The sequence below is a fragment of the Hesperophylax consimilis genome, chromosome 3 (assembly GCF_061612785.1).
Source record: "Hesperophylax consimilis isolate HC1 chromosome 3, BYU_Hcon_1.0, whole genome shotgun sequence".
In the NCBI taxonomy this organism is placed as follows: domain Eukaryota; kingdom Metazoa; phylum Arthropoda; class Insecta; order Trichoptera; family Limnephilidae; genus Hesperophylax; species Hesperophylax consimilis.
Genome location: NC_142838.1, coordinates 1,118,376 through 1,136,536, shown reverse-complemented (window position 1 = coordinate 1,136,536; position 18,161 = coordinate 1,118,376). Strand labels below are relative to the sequence as shown.

At 37.4% G+C, this 18,161-nt stretch overlaps 1 protein-coding gene across 1 annotated transcript in view; it reads left to right on the top strand.

Annotated features, from left to right (window-relative positions):
- The first annotated feature begins 8,762 nt into the window (after positions 1-8,762).
- Positions 8,763-18,161, top strand: part of LOC149424816 (uncharacterized) — a 124,237-nt gene continuing 114,838 nt past the window's right edge. The window contains exon 1 of the mRNA XM_089647185.1: positions 8,763-9,296. The gene's annotated coding sequence lies outside the window, so the exon portion shown is untranslated. The remainder of the gene's footprint in view (positions 9,297-18,161) is intronic.

Here is an 18,161-nt window from a genome sequence, read left to right as displayed (position 1 = left end):
AAAACCTCATAGATCTTTTGGTCCTGCCCGATGGACATTTGGGGAGGTTGTTAACGCGGTTGACCCCTGGCCCGGGGAAGGAATGTACCATAAATAAACCAATCACAAACTGTGACTGTGATACGGGGACAGCTTAGTGACATCTAGCGTCATCAACCAAAACTGTTTCCAGAGATTGCTTACAATAATAATTCTAAGTTCTAATGCAGATTGGTTTGCTTCATTGATAAAACGGAGACAGGGTTACTAGTAGTAACAAGTTCATTTATTAAATTTACCAAATTTTCCTCTGAAATCATAAGATTTGTAAGTAGGTACTTAAATACCTACCTACATTTTATTTTTTAACCAAATACACCATGTTTCCAAGTAATTAACCAAACGCCTTGTATTTGTATTGTGTATATGCTAATAAAAATGTAACCTATATTAAACACATAAAAGTAAACCATAGACAAAATGCGAGAAATAATTAACAAAAAATCTGCCTCAACACAGGTTCGCCTAGTGAGGCAGGTTATTCACAACTTAAAATTTATTTTATATAAATTACAAACAATACAAAACAAAATGAACCTTTGTCTGTCCAACTGGGAAGGATTCCCGTTTCAGGAGAGCCAAATTGTGTATTTAGTACATAATATTCGTACAATGGAATGGCGATGCTGTCAAAACAAATTTTGGGAACATTGTTGATTGCATTCGAAGTGACAGGATGGTTTCATTATCCTTGAAAGAATCGCAAAGATGTAATTTATTACCTGGGTCAATTTAGATAACATTTTTTTTAAAGTAAGACAAACATTCCCGGGTTACGAATAACCTGAGAATATTTGAAAATCTCCTACTACCACCACAGTAAGCTGAAAATGTTGCTTGTTTTGAAATGGAAGACTTAGCCAGCCGAGGAATCGAACACACTACGCCTGGGTGGGACCCAAACGCGATGTCAACTCGGCCACCGACCGTTCATTACAATTGTAATTGCATTCAGAATAGATGAATGGTTTCTTTCGGGACATCACAAGTCTGAGATTCTTTCCAGGGCATTTTGGAGAATATTTACAATTGTATAGTTAGAATTTCCACATTTATAAATCAGTATAAGATATATGAATCCTTAAAATAATAAAATAATCCTTGAATCCTTATAATTGGATAATTTGTAGAGCGCCGTTGTTGTGAAAAATCACCTCAAGGGCGCTGTACAATTTATTTCCTAGGATCTACATTTGTTATTTAGAAAAGATACCAAAACATACTTACCTGGCAAGTCACTTCCGACGGCGACAAACACACTTAAAAATATAGTATATTATGCCATATATTTATAACACTCATACATATTTACTTTTTCTTCTATTAGAAACTGTTCCATTATTGTAACATTAGTTTTTCAACAATGTCATTGTTACTAACTTACATATAGGTATTTTATATATATATTTGATATATTATATATTCTGTAATTTTTTTTTGATGAAATAAAATAAAAATTTTAACTATCTCAAAGACAATTATTTTTTCAAACATTCTTCAGACAGGGTAGGAGGTAAGTACCATAAAATTGAAAAATAAATACGACGATTTCACATTTGTAAAAATATAATCTTTACGGAACAATTAAAACGGCCACCATCTTGAATCAGAAAAGGAACGTACAAACAAATTTATAGTCAGACGAAATGCAAAACAACAAGACTTTGCTATGCTCAGTTAAAAATAAGACGTTTATAAAGTTTGATATTTATTAATTTTACTTCTTCCTGCAAAAAATTTCGAGCGATTGACTTTATCAATTAAAATTAAAAAATGACATACATAGTACGTCCATTCCTACGCATGATTGACCATTTTTAAAACAAAAACGGAAGACGAATAATAAGTTTATCAAACTACTAAATAAATAAGTACCTATACATTACAAAAATAATCTGTAAAAAGCTATTTTTTTTTTTTTATGTTTTAACAATAAATTTTCTGTAACGGTTGTAACAATCAGAAAACCCCTTTTTTTATTTTTTATATTTGGTTATTATTATGAGTGACAGCAGTTTTGCCTTTCGATGGAATTATTGACGTAATACTGCGGTTAAGACAATGAAAGATAATCTATTTAATTCCGGAATATCTATAAACGAATAATAAATGATTATATGTACAACATATTTTCATATGATACTTCCTCATGTGACATTGTATTTTAAAATAAACTATTGATCTCATTGCATATACCGTATATCTATACTACTACCGGTCTAACTAAAAAAAGCGTGGTGAAAATTTTATTCAATTGATTAACGACCGTGTATGTAAAAACCTTACTAATTGAAATGTTTTTAAAGCATAATACATTTTCGAGTGAATTGGCAGTTATAATTGTACTAGTGTAATCTGTGTAGAACCGTGAAAAATTACGGATATTCTGAATTTTCGACATATCAGTTCCAATTCCATTAGTTTATTCGTTGTAATTTAATTTCTCCTTTCGCCGCCTGCAAAGTTGACGGTGTCAAACATATGGGAATTTATGTTTAGTTCTGATTCCATATTTTTCTAAATTTGATAATAATATTTGAGAATAATTGTTGATGTAGCTTCTAGATCCAGGTACTACTTGATCATGTACTCCCTGCCCACAGTTGATCATGTACTCCCTGCTCACTTATTGATCATTTACTCCCTGCTCACAATTGATCATGTACTCCCTGCTCACTTATTGATCATTTACTCCCTGCCCACAATTGATCATGTACTCCCTGCTCACTTATTGATCATTTACTCCCTGCCTACAATTGATCATGTACTCCCTGCTCTCTTATTGATCATTTACTCCCTGCTCACAATTGATCATGTACTCCCTGCTCACTTATTGATCATTTACTCCCTGCCTACAATTGATCATGTACTCCCTGCTCTCTTATTGATCATTTACTCCCTGCTCACAATTGATCATGTACTCCCTGCTCACTTATTGATCATTTACTCCCTGCTCATAATTGATCATGTACTCCCTGCTCACTTATCGCAGACACAAACAAATCGGAAGTGTAAGGGTACGTATACATTTGCGAACCGAAACGGGAACCGAACTACGAATTACGGGAAAGGAACGAATCAACTGCAAGCGACGTTGCGATTGCTTCGTTTCTTTCCCATAAGTTTAGGTTCAGTTCAAGAAACGAAGCAATCGCAACGTCGCTTGCAGTTGATTCGTTCCTTTCCCGTAATTCGTAGTTCGGTTCCCGTTTCGCTTCGCAAATGTATACGTACTATTTCGCCCCACTTTACTAAGTATTGTTCTAGTATAGTATTTTAAAAGTATATTCAAATTAGTTAACTGTAATTTATATTAGTTAACATTAATATAAATTAGTTAACAATAGTATTCAAAGCCCGTAGTTGCTAAAGATGCAATGTACCTGCACGCTCCGCACGCTCTTCTGTCCTGTCCAAAGATATTAGAATTCAATATCTTCTAATATCATTGGTCCTGTCCAAAGTGGAGCAATGCAAAACAAACTATAAACAAAATTCGTGTTTGCAAAAGTGGACATTTTCAATATATAAAAGTCCAAAAGAGTATTTCTTTGAGAGTTCATGAGTATGTAATTTTTTCTGTTGTTTATGTACATCATATAGTCAATGTATTTTTTATGTAATTCAATATTATGTTTATTATGATATAATATACATATATATCTTGTCTTAAAATGACAACTTCAATGTCTTTTTTAGTTTTCACGAGCAATGTTTTGTTTTTTTTTTAAATATAAATTTCAATTTTTATTCTTATTATGTTGTCTTATTAGAAATACAGTCAAAAGGATGAAATCCATAATTAGTTTTATATTGGCTATACTGACGTACAGATTCAAACTGAAAAAATATATAAACTGTTGATTTCCCGAAAATAAAAATATAGTTTTTTGGTGCCTAATTATGTCTTAACAATATACTGTCAATGGCCAGCCCTATGCGGGGGCAATTGGAGCAGTCCGCTCCGGGCGCCGAATTGCCAAGGCGCCGAGACGTTGAAAATGAGATTATTTTTCATAAAAACGCCGTATACAAATCATCCGAATATTATTGATTACAGTGATCAACTACCTAGGCGCCTACTGATTTGGATAAGGAGCGTTGAAAGTTTACTCGCGCCAGGCGCCGTTTGGGATCTGGGCCGGTCCTGGACACGAGACATGCGGTTTTGTGAAGGTAATTCAATCAAAAACTCTGTGTGGAAAATGCGACCAATTTTTTATTGCGTTTAACAACTCTGCATTTATTTGAAAACAGTTATAAGTATAAAAAATGTAGAACTTCAAAAATGATTATATGAAATGCTGGGCACAGAAAAATTGCTGAAACATTCTTACTTACTTTTTTATTTGTATCGTTTTCGGCTCTAACAATGTCATTGCTTTCGAAATTATTAATCTCAACACTCTAGCACAAGCCGCCACCGTTGATAAGCGTCAGGTTAAATGTCTATTTTGAGGGGCCGAATATCGATAACTTTCCCGATCATGGAAAGGTTAACTTGGTTTTACTAAAATTATTATTTCAAAGAATGATTTATTTCTAACGCAGCTTTTCAATCATATATAATAGAAGAAAATAATACCTACAACGTACTAAATACAAAACCAGCATTAAAAATATTGATTTATTTTATCTGAATACCGCAAAGATCTGGTGAGAATAAAGCATCTCAATTTATCGAAAGGGAAAGAGATAGGGAAGAGGAAGGTCGACTAAAATTAAATGTTTGACTGTAAATCGTTCAATTTTTCATAACAATTCGCTAACTGATTTAACCGCGACAGCCAGGTCAAATAATATACATTTTGTACAATCAGTGGCGTAACTATAACATTTCTGAGTGTGATGAACAGGAGGGGGCGTGGGCAGGAGGGAAAAATAAATATTATTTACATCACATTGTTAAAATATATATATTTTTAACAATGTTCAATAATATGAAAGCGGACGATACAAATACATTAATTGGCACAATCCTACCAAAAACTCAAAAGAGAGTGCATATTTCTCGATTCAGGAATGCGGTTACGACAAACAATAATGTCGCAAGTCCCGGGTGCAAGTGAGGGACTCATGTTCGATATTGCATTGTCGTCTACCTTTGGAATTTCTTGAAAAAATGCACCGAAATACTTTGAATGCATCCGCCGGCCGCGGGACCGCTCGGTCCACACCAGACTCTAGGTCTGCTCCGCCAACCAATAGTGTTCTCGGCAGGGGCTAACAATTGCGGCCCGATAGAATAATACTTATTTAACGAACACGTTCAGTAGGCATAACACGTATGAACTCTAGAAATATTGATCAATTACTTACTATTTTTAGGAGAGACAAGGCAGAAGATTGTTGTTTTTTTATTGTAGACGCTGCACAAGCTTCCGTAATAGACTCGAAGTAAACGCACTAAAGAACATATTTCCTTACAGAATGATGATGTATAATTGAATTGTTGAGGAATGCAGGAACAGATGTTAAAGGAAGATGCATATAGTTTCGTCAACAATTACGATATATAAAGTTTCTCTTTTATTCCCTTGGCAGATTATTTCAAAAATAATTTGAAATTTTGGTATAATAATCGCAGATAGACGTCGTACGTAAATCATCGATAAAAATCTTCCTTCTCACTCCTCTTTCGGATAAAAACGAAAAAATATACTAGAACGATGACGTCACGTACGACCTCTCTCGGGGACTAGGTACTTACTACATTAAAAACGCTAAATCGCGATCACGAATATTTTAAACGTGAGTCCACACATTGGAACCTGCTGGGAATCTGGCCCAACTTTCAAATGACCGCTGGAAGCAGTATCATCGAATGGAATCATTTTTCAAAAATCGCAAACTGCTCCCATTCGTCTTCAAACAGTAAGACTACGACATCCCCAAAAGGCTCATGAAAAAGAATCCACAACTCTGAGGCTAAAGGAGAAGGAGCGAGGAAGGTAGAAGGAGAAGGGTGAGATAGGAAAAACCTGGTTATTTCGGTTTAGTTAGTAAGCATAGCTAAAGCCTCTCCAAAGCATGTATAGTTAAGCAAAAAAGGGGTTCGTGTCAACTGCTAAGCAAGTTGTTTGTCTGCATTTATTTACATATTATATTATACAGGAAAATAATAAAAGAGGCACGTATTACCTTCACATTTAAAACATGTTCTCTCTGCTAATAAAAATGTTGTATCGATGCCTCCTGTTGAGTAGCAATAGGCATTAATAGTATCCACATATCATTTACGTTTGCCTGAATTGTTTAATAATTCAAAGTTGTAATTAAATTGCTGAAAATTTTAATGATTGAAAATAAAAATGATATTCTGGATAATCATAAAGTTCTTATTAATTTTTTCCTTTATTTCCTACAAATAATGGGTGGCTCAGCGCGGATAAAGCACCCAGTGAGGAAAAATATTTAAAAAAATATATTCTGAAGTATCAATAAAAAAAAACAATTTTCCTTGTCAAAAGCACTTGTTATGTTAGTGCTACGTTTTATCAGTAGATAAATAGTTTCAATGGAAACATTTTATTTATGACCTAAAAAACATGTTAGTTTTAAACTGCATGTTTATAATGTCGGATACTACCTTTAAATGTGTCCATTTGTGAGCCTAAAGCTGTCAGTTCACGTTGGGCCAACTCTTTGTTTGGCGCCAAAATTCTTTATGTGTGCATGAAAAACCCACACTAATCGGTGTTGGTCCGCCAACATTGGCGGCCAACGCGTTGCAATGGCCAATGTACGCAAGTGGTCCTATTTACGTTACCCCAGCGAATTGGCCCTAAGTATACTGGCAGCTTAACACAGAATAGTAGTTATTATTATGTTTAAATGGAGTAAAAAATTGAAAGGTTAATTGAATTCTTAAAACCGTATCATAAAAGTCTACCCTTTTATACGCTGTAATATACAATAGTATTACCTACTATCATCCACCTGCCCAGTACAATAAGCACGGGCTTATAATGTAATATTTGGATAAATATAATTCTGTGTTTATTTATGACCAAACCATACATTAAAAAAGCTATTAACCCAAGCGATAAAACCGTAAGTACTAACCGTCCCGTCCAGTAAAGAGGTAATGCAGGTGGCTGAAAAGGTTTTAAGGGAATTCCCTAGCGGTTTATTTAATGCTCAGTGAAATGGTTCGAGTATTGAACTGAGTGTACATCAAAATTAATACTTTTACCCTTACTATGATCATTATATGGTCTTAAAAAAGAAATCATTCTGCCTTCTTGGACATGAAAAACGAGTGAAGTTAACTAAAAAAACACCCAAGAGACTCCAAGCATTCGAGGTATTATAGATCAAAATGAAATGGTTTATAAAAATAAGATTTATTACCTAATGGATTATTAAATTAAATTCCTTCACTTACAGTACAGTCCTAGTTCTTAATTTTGAAACAAGACGGTGATATTATATTCAGTCTTTCTAAGTACAGTACTCTTTTTTGGAAGTATTTTTACTCATCGAACATTTGAAACAAGCGGAACCCACAATTTAGTATTTTTACTCATCGAACATTTGAAACAAGCGGAACCCACAATTTAGTATTTTTACTCATCGAACATTTGAAACAAGCGGAACCCACAATTTAGTATTTTTACTCATCGAACATTTGAAACAAGCTGAACCCAGAATATAGTATTTTTACTCATCGAACATTTGAAACAAGCGGAACCCACAATTTAGTATTTTTACTCATCGAACATTTGAAACAAGCGGAACCCACAATTTAGTATTTTTACTCATCGAACATTTGAAACAAGCGGAACCCACAAATTAGTATTTTTACTCATCGAACATTTGAAACAAGCGGAACACACAATTTAGTATTTTTACTCATCGAACATTTGAAACAAGCGGAACCCACAATTTAGTATTTTTACTCATCGAACATTTGAAACAAGCGGAACCCACAAATTAGTATTTTTACTCATCGAACATTTGAAACAAGCGGAACCCACAATTTAGTATTTTTACTCATCGAACATTTCAAACAAGCGGAACCCACAATTTAGTATTTTTACTCATCGAACATTTGAAACAAGCGGAACCCACAATTTAGAGTCTTGAAACAAATTTAAAATAATGTTTAAAATAAACAAATCATAACAGATTTGGTTATTTTAAACAACGTAGGTTTGTATTAATTTAATTTAAAATTACACCACTAAGTAATTTCGCTATTACTGAATAAATAAATAAATAATACTGTTTGGATTTGGCAATAAATGCCTTGTAAAAAAATGCCGCGAGTTTATATAACTTTTTTAAAAAATCTTCATTATTATTTTGTTTAATTACGACCTGATAATTAAATTGTTGTCGAAGAAAAAAATGTCAAACCAAAGGACTTTATTGATGGATAATTAAAAACGTATCGTTTATCAATGCATACAAATAAAAAACATTAAAATTTTATTTTCCAATTTGACTGCACTGTATAATATAATTTAACTGCATTCATGCGGTTCATAGCACCTGAGATTCGTCCCCTTAACATCAAACAAAGCAACAAGTAAAAAGCATTTATAAAAAGTAACAACTACTTAGTAAGAAACAGATATTTGTTATCGGTAGTGCTTAAGCATTTTTACTTGTGGTTTTTATTTTACTTTCTAATAAGACTCGATTTCGATGTTAACAAGCCCGACCGCGAGCACGAAAACGAACCGGTAGACCGGTACAAAAACTCAGTGCGCAGCCGGCAGTCGTAGACCGAGGACGTATGTTGTTTTTACAATCTTTTAATAATATTGTTAATTTTGCCGCGTGTTCCATAGCAACCGAGGACAAACAAACAAAAGTTCTGTGGCATTTATAAAAACATCAACAAAAACTAGTTTCCCCAAAAGTTTTAACTATTATAAATCAGTGATTTTGTGCGTGAATACTCCATTGTTTTAACTTTTGTTCAAATAATGTATTTTTGAAGTGATAATAATTTCTTAAAAAGTGTACAGTAGAATCTTCAAAGTATTTTATTTGGACATTGCAAATAAATACCTTGTTTGGATTTTCCATGAATAATAAGGAATATTATTAGTGAGAAGGTATTGCAATGGACATTGTTGCAGTGATTTGTTAGTACGAGCATGAAACATCTTCTCGGTAGTGACATCATTCCTATATTTGAGGATTTTTCATTGACTGCGCTCTCCAATTTACCTGGCGAGACAATCTTCTTAATTCCTTTGAATCGCTGTAATTCCGCAGAAGACATTACTTTGAAAAGTTACTTGGTAAGTTTACTTATTTACTACCCACTAATACAAGGAAATAATACGTTCCTTCATTGCTTACCTAGTAACTAGTAACTAGGAATTTGGTTTGCAGCCTTTGCAAGGGTGACAACTCGTCATGGTTATTAAAATACTACAGATATTTTTTTCTGTAGTTCTAGTCTAGCATAATAATTGGGCTCATAATAATTTTGTGCTTGATACGTTTATACATCATAATTGAGTGCTGAATTTTTTTAGCGTTGTCGGGACTTCACGACCAATAATAATGAGTAATCCTTTCCATAATCCGAAAAATTCGTGCTGTGCAGTGGTGCATTTTAAATAGGGTCGTTTTTTACAGCAAGATGCAATATTTACCATTGTGATTATTTGAATGAAGGTTGCCGGTGTATTCTCACAGGGGGTAAATCTCCTCACCTGTGATTCAATTCAAAATCAGGATAGCGAAAATGTTCCCACCCGTCTGGAGCCAGTGAGACTATGACATCCCCAATTGGGGTACGTTGTGAGGCAGAACTGCGTTGGGACGGGAAGCAGATGCGTGAGAGGAAGGTGGGAAAATGTTCCCACCCGTCTGGAGCCAGTGAGACTATGACATCCCCAATTGGGGTACGTTGTGAGGCAGAACTGCGTTGGGACGGGAAGCTGATGCGTGAGAGGAAGGTGTGAAAATGTTCCCACCCGTCTGGAGCCAGTGAGACTATGACATCCCCAATTGGGGTACGTTGTGAGGCAGAACTGCGTTGGGACGGGAAGCAGATGCGTGAGAGGAAGGTGGGAAAATGTTCCCACCCGTCTGGAGCCAGTGAGACTATGACATCCCCAATTGGGGTACGTTGTGAGGCAGAACTGCGTTGGGACGGGAAGCTGATGCGTGAGAGGAAGGTGTGAAAATGTTCCCACCCGTCTGGAGCCAGTGAGACTATGACATCCCCAATTGGGGTACGTTGTGAGGCAGAACTGCGTTGGGACGGGAAGCAGATGCGTGAGAGGAAGGTGGGAAAATGTTCCCACCCGTCTGAAGCCAGTGAGACTATGACATCCCCAATTGGGGTACGTTGTGAGGCAGAACTGCGTTGGGACGGGAAGCTGATGCGTGAGAGGAAGGTGGGAAAATGTTCCCACCCGTCTGGAGCCAGTGAGACTATGACATCCCCAATTGGGGTACGTTGTGAGGCAGAACTGCGTTGGGACGGGAAGCTGATGCGTGAGAGGAAGGTGGGAAAATGTTCCCACCCGTCTGGAGCCAGTGAGACTATGACATCCCCAATTGGGGTACGTTGTGAGGCAGAACTGCGTTGGGACGGGAAGCAGATGCGTGAGAGGAAGGTGAGAAAATGTTCCCACCCGTCTGAAGCCAGTGAGACTATGACATCCCCAATTGGGGTACGTTGTGAGGCAGAACTGCGTTGGGACGGGAAGCAGATGCGTGAGAGGAAGGTGGGAAAATTTTCCCACCCGTCTGGAGCCAGTGAGACTATGACATCCCCAATTGGGGTACGTTGTGAGGCAGAACTGCGTTGGGACGGGAAGCAGATGCGTGAGAGGAAGGTGGGAAAATGTTCCCACCCGTCTGAAGCCAGTGAGACTATGACATCCCCAATTGGGGTACGTTGTGAGGCAGAACTGCGTTGGGACGGGAAGCTGATGCGTGAGAGGAAGGTGGGAAAATGTTCCCACCCGTCTGGAGCCAGTGAGACTATGACATCCCCAATTGGGGTACGTTGTGAGGCAGAACTGCGTTGGGACGGGAAGCAGATGCGTGAGAGGAAGGTGAGAAAATGTTCCCACCCGTCTGAAGCCAGTGAGACTATGACATCCCCAATTGGGGTACGTTGTGAGGCAGAACTGCGTTGGGACGGGAAGCAGATGCGTGAGAGGAAGGTGGGAAAATTTTCCCACCCGTCTGGAGCCAGTGAGACTATGACATCCCCAATTGGGGTACGTTGTGAGGCAGAACTGCGTTGGGACGGGAAGCAGATGCGTGAGAGGAAGGTGGGAAAATGTTCCCACCCGTCTGAAGCCAGTGAGACTATGACATCCCCAATTGGGGTACGTTGTGAGGCAGAACTGCGTTGGGACGGGAAGCTGATGCGTGAGAGGAAGGTGGGAAAATGTTCCCACCCGTCTGGAGCCAGTGAGACTATGACATCCCCAATTGGGGTACGTTGTGAGGCAGAACTGCGTTGGGACGGGAAGCTGATGCGTGAGAGGAAGGTGGGAAAATGTTCCCACCCGTCTGGAGCCAGTGAGACTATGACATCCCCAATTGGGGTACGTTGTGAGGCAGAACTGCGTTGGGACGGGAAGCAGATGCGTGAGAGGAAGGTGAGAAAATGTTCCCACCCGTCTGAAGCCAGTGAGACTATGACATCCCCAATTGGGGTACGTTGTGAGGCAGAACTGCGTTGGGACGGGAAGCAGATGCGTGAGAGGAAGGTGGGAAAATTTTCCCACCCGTCTGGAGCCAGTGAGACTATGACATCCCCAATTGGGGTACGTTGTGAGGCAGAACTGCGTTGGGACGGGAAGCAGATGCGTGAGAGGAAGGTGGGAAAATGTTCCCACCCGTCTGAAGCCAGTGAGACTATGACATCCCCAATTGGGGTACGTTGTGAGGCAGAACTGCGTTGGGACGGGAAGCAGATGCGTGAGAGGAAGGTGGGAAAATGTTCCCACCCGTCTGGAGCCAGTGAGACTATGACATCCCCAATTGGGGTACGTTGTGAGGCAGAACTGCGTTGGGACGGGAAGCAGATGCGTGAGAGGAAGGTGGGAAAATGCCATAATATTCTTATCTGGTCACTAAACACGGCCAAAGCCATTTTAAACAACGTTTCAATTCCGAATGGTAGTCCTTACACCAGGGCGATACTGAGAGTATCTTCGTCTCTGGAACGTGCCGCAAATATACTTCATATTATTTTAAATTGTGAAATAACGCAAATTAATTCAATAAAATTTACTCGCAGACGTCGGGATTTGAACCCGCGACCTCCGGTTTGCTAGTTGAGAGCCTTACCACTCGACCACGGAGGCCGGTCAAAGTGCTTTTAAAACACTTTTTGTGAGAACCTATAAGTATATACGCCTATTTACTTTAAAATCTGATAGTAATAATAAGAAAGTCCCTATTATTGTAATGGCTGGTCATCCCAGATATTATCCTTTTATATTTTGCCTTAGTGGGTACTTTCCAATCCGCCTATTTATATAATGTATTATTACCCTCGTACCTGTCTCATGATAATGTTATGTATTGTAAATAGGTATAGGTACCTACCAACTGAAATTCCGGACCCGTCACATTAGCCTCGGTAATCTGGATGAATTACTCAGTATTTTCAAATTAAAGAATCGAGTGGTAATGGAATGGGGTAAAATAACCTACTGCAAAGTTTCTTCTAGCTGTGCTTAGTTGATACATTTAGAAGGTTCCAAACTAAAACACAAAGGGAAAAATTAGTAATATTGAATAATGCTGACTTATTAAAAATCTCTTCAAATTTGCAGACCCTTAATGAATAAATTGATAGGTTTGCTAATAAACTTTTGGTAAAACACGGATGTATTATCACGATATCGGAAAACATGTTTATAAAAATTCTAACATTTTCGCTTGTCGTGATTGTATATAAGCAAGGCAAATGCAGGTGCATGAACGCGTGTTAGATTGTGAATTTAATGAAATTTATCAGGAAACGGCCTGCAATCCCGTTTTTAACCTTGCAAGTTCCAAATGCCTAAAGACATTTTTTAAATCATTTTCAACAAAGAGGAATGCAATAGATGGTTGAGTTTTTTACGAAACCCTATTGCCTAGTCCTTGGATTCCTAGGGATATCTGCACGAATCCATCAACGTGATAAAATGTGTCGGTCATCAGTGTCGATCTTTATATGTCGATGTACATTTATTAATTGCTTGAAAGAACGTCTGTTTAATGCATTGATGTAATAATTATTCAATGGTTTAACGACTATCCGAATGGTGAGCTTCTCCCAATCTTCCTGATTTCTCCTTCTTCTCCCCCGATTCACCCCTTCCAATTTTATATTACCGGGTTCCGTATTACCTACCGACTATTGATCAAAATATTGGTGATCTTATGTGGGTTACACATTACCGGTCTTACTAAAAAAATGTGACATTTTTTGTTAGTCATAATTCAAAATAAAAATTGTACATTGATTGTACAATGTGTAACAAAAACACCGTTCAACAGGCTGTATGTATATATATTTCAATCTTCACTATATAGCGCAAATTTAGTAGACTTAGTGGATATAACAAAACGTATTTCGTATTGTAGGTACTAACTATGCACTGCACTGCCGTTTTCTCATTGTTGTGTTATTTCACGTGCGTTCATTCTCCTCGAACAACTAATATTTTTATTCATTATGAGGATTGAGACTTCCTACCCAGGAACTAGAGTCGAGAACTTTACTAACCTTACCAAATGCTGATCGGGTAGGACCGACATTTATTTACTGCTGTAATGTCATCTGATTTCAGAGAAATGTGTATATGACCACGTGTGTATACGCGATTGTCACCAAAGTTTATAGAATGCATTGTCATCGACAACAAGTTTCAGCTAGATGGGATATCGGGAATTGGATTAATTTAATATTTTTAAATTTAAGATTTGCTTTCCTTCAAATAGATGTATTTAAAAACCTAAAAATAACATTGTAGAATTGAAAGTAGTAGTAGTCTAAATATAAACATAGTTAACTAACTCACCCAGTAGGCAACTCAGGGAAAACTAGTTCGAATTATATTTTTAACTTTCAATCGGTGTCCACAAATAAGTATTAGCTCCATACAGGAGGCCCTGATGAAAAAATTCCGTCAGGGCCTATTTCACTTTGGGGATGCTGTTTGGAGGGTATTTTTAGAGAAAGGAAGGAGAAGATGTTCTGGGAGGGAAAAGGATATGAGAGAAGGGTAGGAATCTGGTGGTCAATGTGTCCAGGAGTGACTGACGTATAACTCAATCCCTTCCCCTGCGGTGCAAGGCGATTAGTTCGAGAGAGTCCGGCTAGAGAATTTAAAAGAGACTCCCTCAACCAAGACCTAGACAAACCTCATCCCATGAACCCGGGCACCCCTGCTAGATCACCAAACATAGCTAACAGAGTGGCTGCGTGAGCGGATGCTACAATTGAATAAAACAACTCTATTGATGTTACTGTACCTGAAAAAAAAAAAGATTTTATTTTTACTTTCTTCCCCACTATCCCCTATCCCCACCAAACTGAAACATGTGCATTAAAAAAAATGAAATTTAAAAAAAAAGCATTTTCAATAACAACATCAATAACTTCGTTTTTTTAAGCTTAGCACTCCACCTGGCTTAGAAGTCACTGGTTCCTACCTTACCTACATACAATATTTATAATTTTATGTGTTCTTCTGCCTAGGTAAATAGTATATTTGAGTGATTATCTAATTGTTACGGAAGGATGTTAGTTCTGGCCTACGTTTACCTTGATAACAATCGTCGTTTCCGATAGCCATGTGCTGATAATCAACAACGTTATGTAACACCGTTTAATATTTCGTCTCATTATTACTTATTATGTGCCAAGTTGTAGTTGAAAAAAATATAGCAGCAATAACCAAACATCCTTTAAAAAAATATGTGCTGAATATTGAACAAAAACCCTGTGCATCTAATTGAAGAAAAATACTTCAATTGGAATCAATGAAATAGTAAAAAATTCCATACTAGCTGAGAGTGGTGATTTTGGATTACCCATATCGTGGCTTTTGTCATAATTCACTGTAGAAACCCCATATCCGATATAATCCATCTATGTATGTATTATGTACTTTACTTATTTGATTAAATGTAATTGTAAAGCTGCTCATCTCGACACAGGAATTCCCTAGTGAGATGAGCGGAGGAGGATTCTATTATAATATACCATTTTATTAATGAATAAATAAACAAATCCCCAAAAATTTCCCTATTTTTTTCGAGGCCAGTTCGTTAAACTATTTTATCTTCCAAAATACTAATTTCGGTTATGTAAATGCGATTGTAACTCCAGTTGAATGAACTCGAATTTAAGTGTCATTTTTTAAATTGGAACTGATTGTGTCAAGAATTCATACATTCGATAAAGTACCTACCTATGATGTCTATTAATTTAGTTCTATATATTTGAAATGTGTATTTCTTTTGTTTAACTTTCTAATGGATATTTTGACAAGTTATGTTAGATTTCGTGGTTCCACAAGGATCTGCGCTTTTTAGCTAACATGCAATTATCAACACTACTTTTAATATCCCTATTTTTTCAATGGTTCTGCGCGACTTTAAATTAATATTTTTTAATATTTTGTATTGCTTGGAGGACTTGTAGGTATATTATTTATGAAGTTTAATATATCTTTGTGTAGGACAGAGAAAACACACATTCTGGCATGTCATTCCACTACAGCCAAGACAAAACAACTCGTTATAACGCGGAAAACGTCAACGATACTAATGTTTCCCGGCTGTGTAGGTACTGATTTCGAATTTATCATAGGCCATAGTTCTTCGGAGCGCACTACAATCAAATACCATTAGAACTAACATGGTGTTCCCAACTGACTATGTTCTCCAAACCCCCACAACAAACTACTCGTAGCAGCGCCCGTGCTGAATCAACATATGTACATAGTATAAATAATGTTTCCGAATCCATAACCTTCTATTATGCTTCAAATGCTTAGACCACTGCGCTGTTGAGGCGCGTCTCTAAGCTTTTCCAAGCTGTTTGAAATAATGCCGTTAGGACAATATTATAGAGGGAAAATCAGTTTATTAGATAATTTAACAACAACCCTCTGGCAAGTCTGTTCCTAGCTGAAACACAATTCTGCCATGCGCACTGAGTACACCCGAAATAACAAAATAAAGCGAGGGAAGGTTTACAGGTTGTAAATTTATCTCGAGTACCTATTTGTATATCATTTGGGATTGTAATAAAGCCTCCCGGCTCCGCACCCCTCCTAAATAGAACGGGAGGAAACTGCAATTTACCCTCATTTCTACCCTCTCCTGTTTATATAGCGGGAATTCACCCGAAACTGTTCCTGTTGAAACTGTTTTGCTTCGCATTATTTAGTTACATATTTAGTAAAACTAAGCAAACGAATCAAGTTGCTTTTCCTATTGTTATTTACCATCGCAGGATTACGCAGAGAGGATGGACCGCCACTCGACTCTGTCTTGGCGCAGACTTTACGCCTCATTCACATTTATACATCGTCTCTTACATATCTATCCTTTATTATTCTCATTTAGGTACATATATGTTTCACTAGATCGTGCATGTCTCTTTCGGGCGTTCCAACTTTGTCTCCCATTCATATGTATTATTATATATTCTTCCGTCTACATGCCCAAACCACATAAGCGTCTCTTTCTTAATATTATTCATTATTCATTATCTACGCCTTACATTATTTCCTAATCTCTATTTGTAACACGTCCGACACAAGCCTCAGGGATCTCATTTCTACAACATTCTTGTTATTTTTTGTTCAGTTGAATTCAATCGTAGATTATTAATTTATTTGATTACAAACTTTTGGGTTTTGTTTTAAATGTCTTTTTAGCAACGTTCGGTTAGCTATGTATATTTATTTCAGTCTGAAATGAAGAGTAGGGCCTTTGCTAGTATCGTGTCATCCGGCATTATGACGATACTTACACTATCGTGCGGGAATTTGTCACCCAGTGTTTTCGTAGAGAAGTTTAGTGAATGAACAAAGACCTACAGTTATGGTACGGTTTTGAAATTCGTATTTTCCCTCTAAAAGGAGTAAAACGATACTGGATTACCCAAGTGCTCGAGGGTGAAGGGAGGGAAAAGGCCCATTTCTACTCACACCGCGGACTGTGAATGGTGAGTTGTGAGTGTCGAGTTGCGGCTCCAGCTCTGTCGCGTAATGCCACCCACCCGCCCATCCCATCCCACGCACTAAACTCCCTCTTCCCCATCCCCGCATCGTGGCATCGGGCATCCAAATCCCAGGTCGGGTGGCAAACTAATCATTTTAGAGGCCACGCATTGCGTTAAATTGTTAACTTTCCCTCCTCGTGTCTACTGTGCTGAAACATTACCCGTAATAGCCTACCTCACACGCTCTCACTCACTCCATCAATCTCGTTACTGGTTAAGTGGGACAGCTAAATATATTATTAAATCGATTAAAAAAGTGTCGCAAAGGACAGGTTGAACTGGAATTCGTCCACTGCAATTTCTTACGAACTCTCAATCATTTCGCAATGAATTACCTTCGGCTTTGTATAAAACGACGCTAATTAAATTAAATCCGAACCTTGTAAAACTCTTATCGTGGTAACATCGAATGTTTTTTCACTTGGCAAAAAGTGGCTCTGTGAAACGTACAGTTTTATCAAAAAATGATGTCAATTCGTTGATGTTTATGAATTTAGGTATAATTTCAGCTTTAAACCTCAATATTTTCGTGGATTTTTTTCTAGTTAGATAAGATATTGTTTTGGAATGAATCTGTGGGAGGCTCTGTCTTGTGTTTCCACAACAAATGAACTATATCTCGTTTTCCCCATTTCTTTTCCCTTTAATGTGGCAACATCTGTGTTTATTGAAGGAGGTGCATAAACATGACGTTTTGTGTCTGCGGTGTACCTGTACCTGTACCGGTGTACAGGTGTTCGTTTGTATGAACACGTTTCATTTGAGAGGTCACTGAACAAAATATCTCACTTTCCTCTATTGCGTGCTATATCCCAACGAAGTTGATAAACGTAACCGTTTAGTATACAGAATCAACAAAAATGCCTCGTGGTCGTTTTTCAGTCTATCCTGAGTC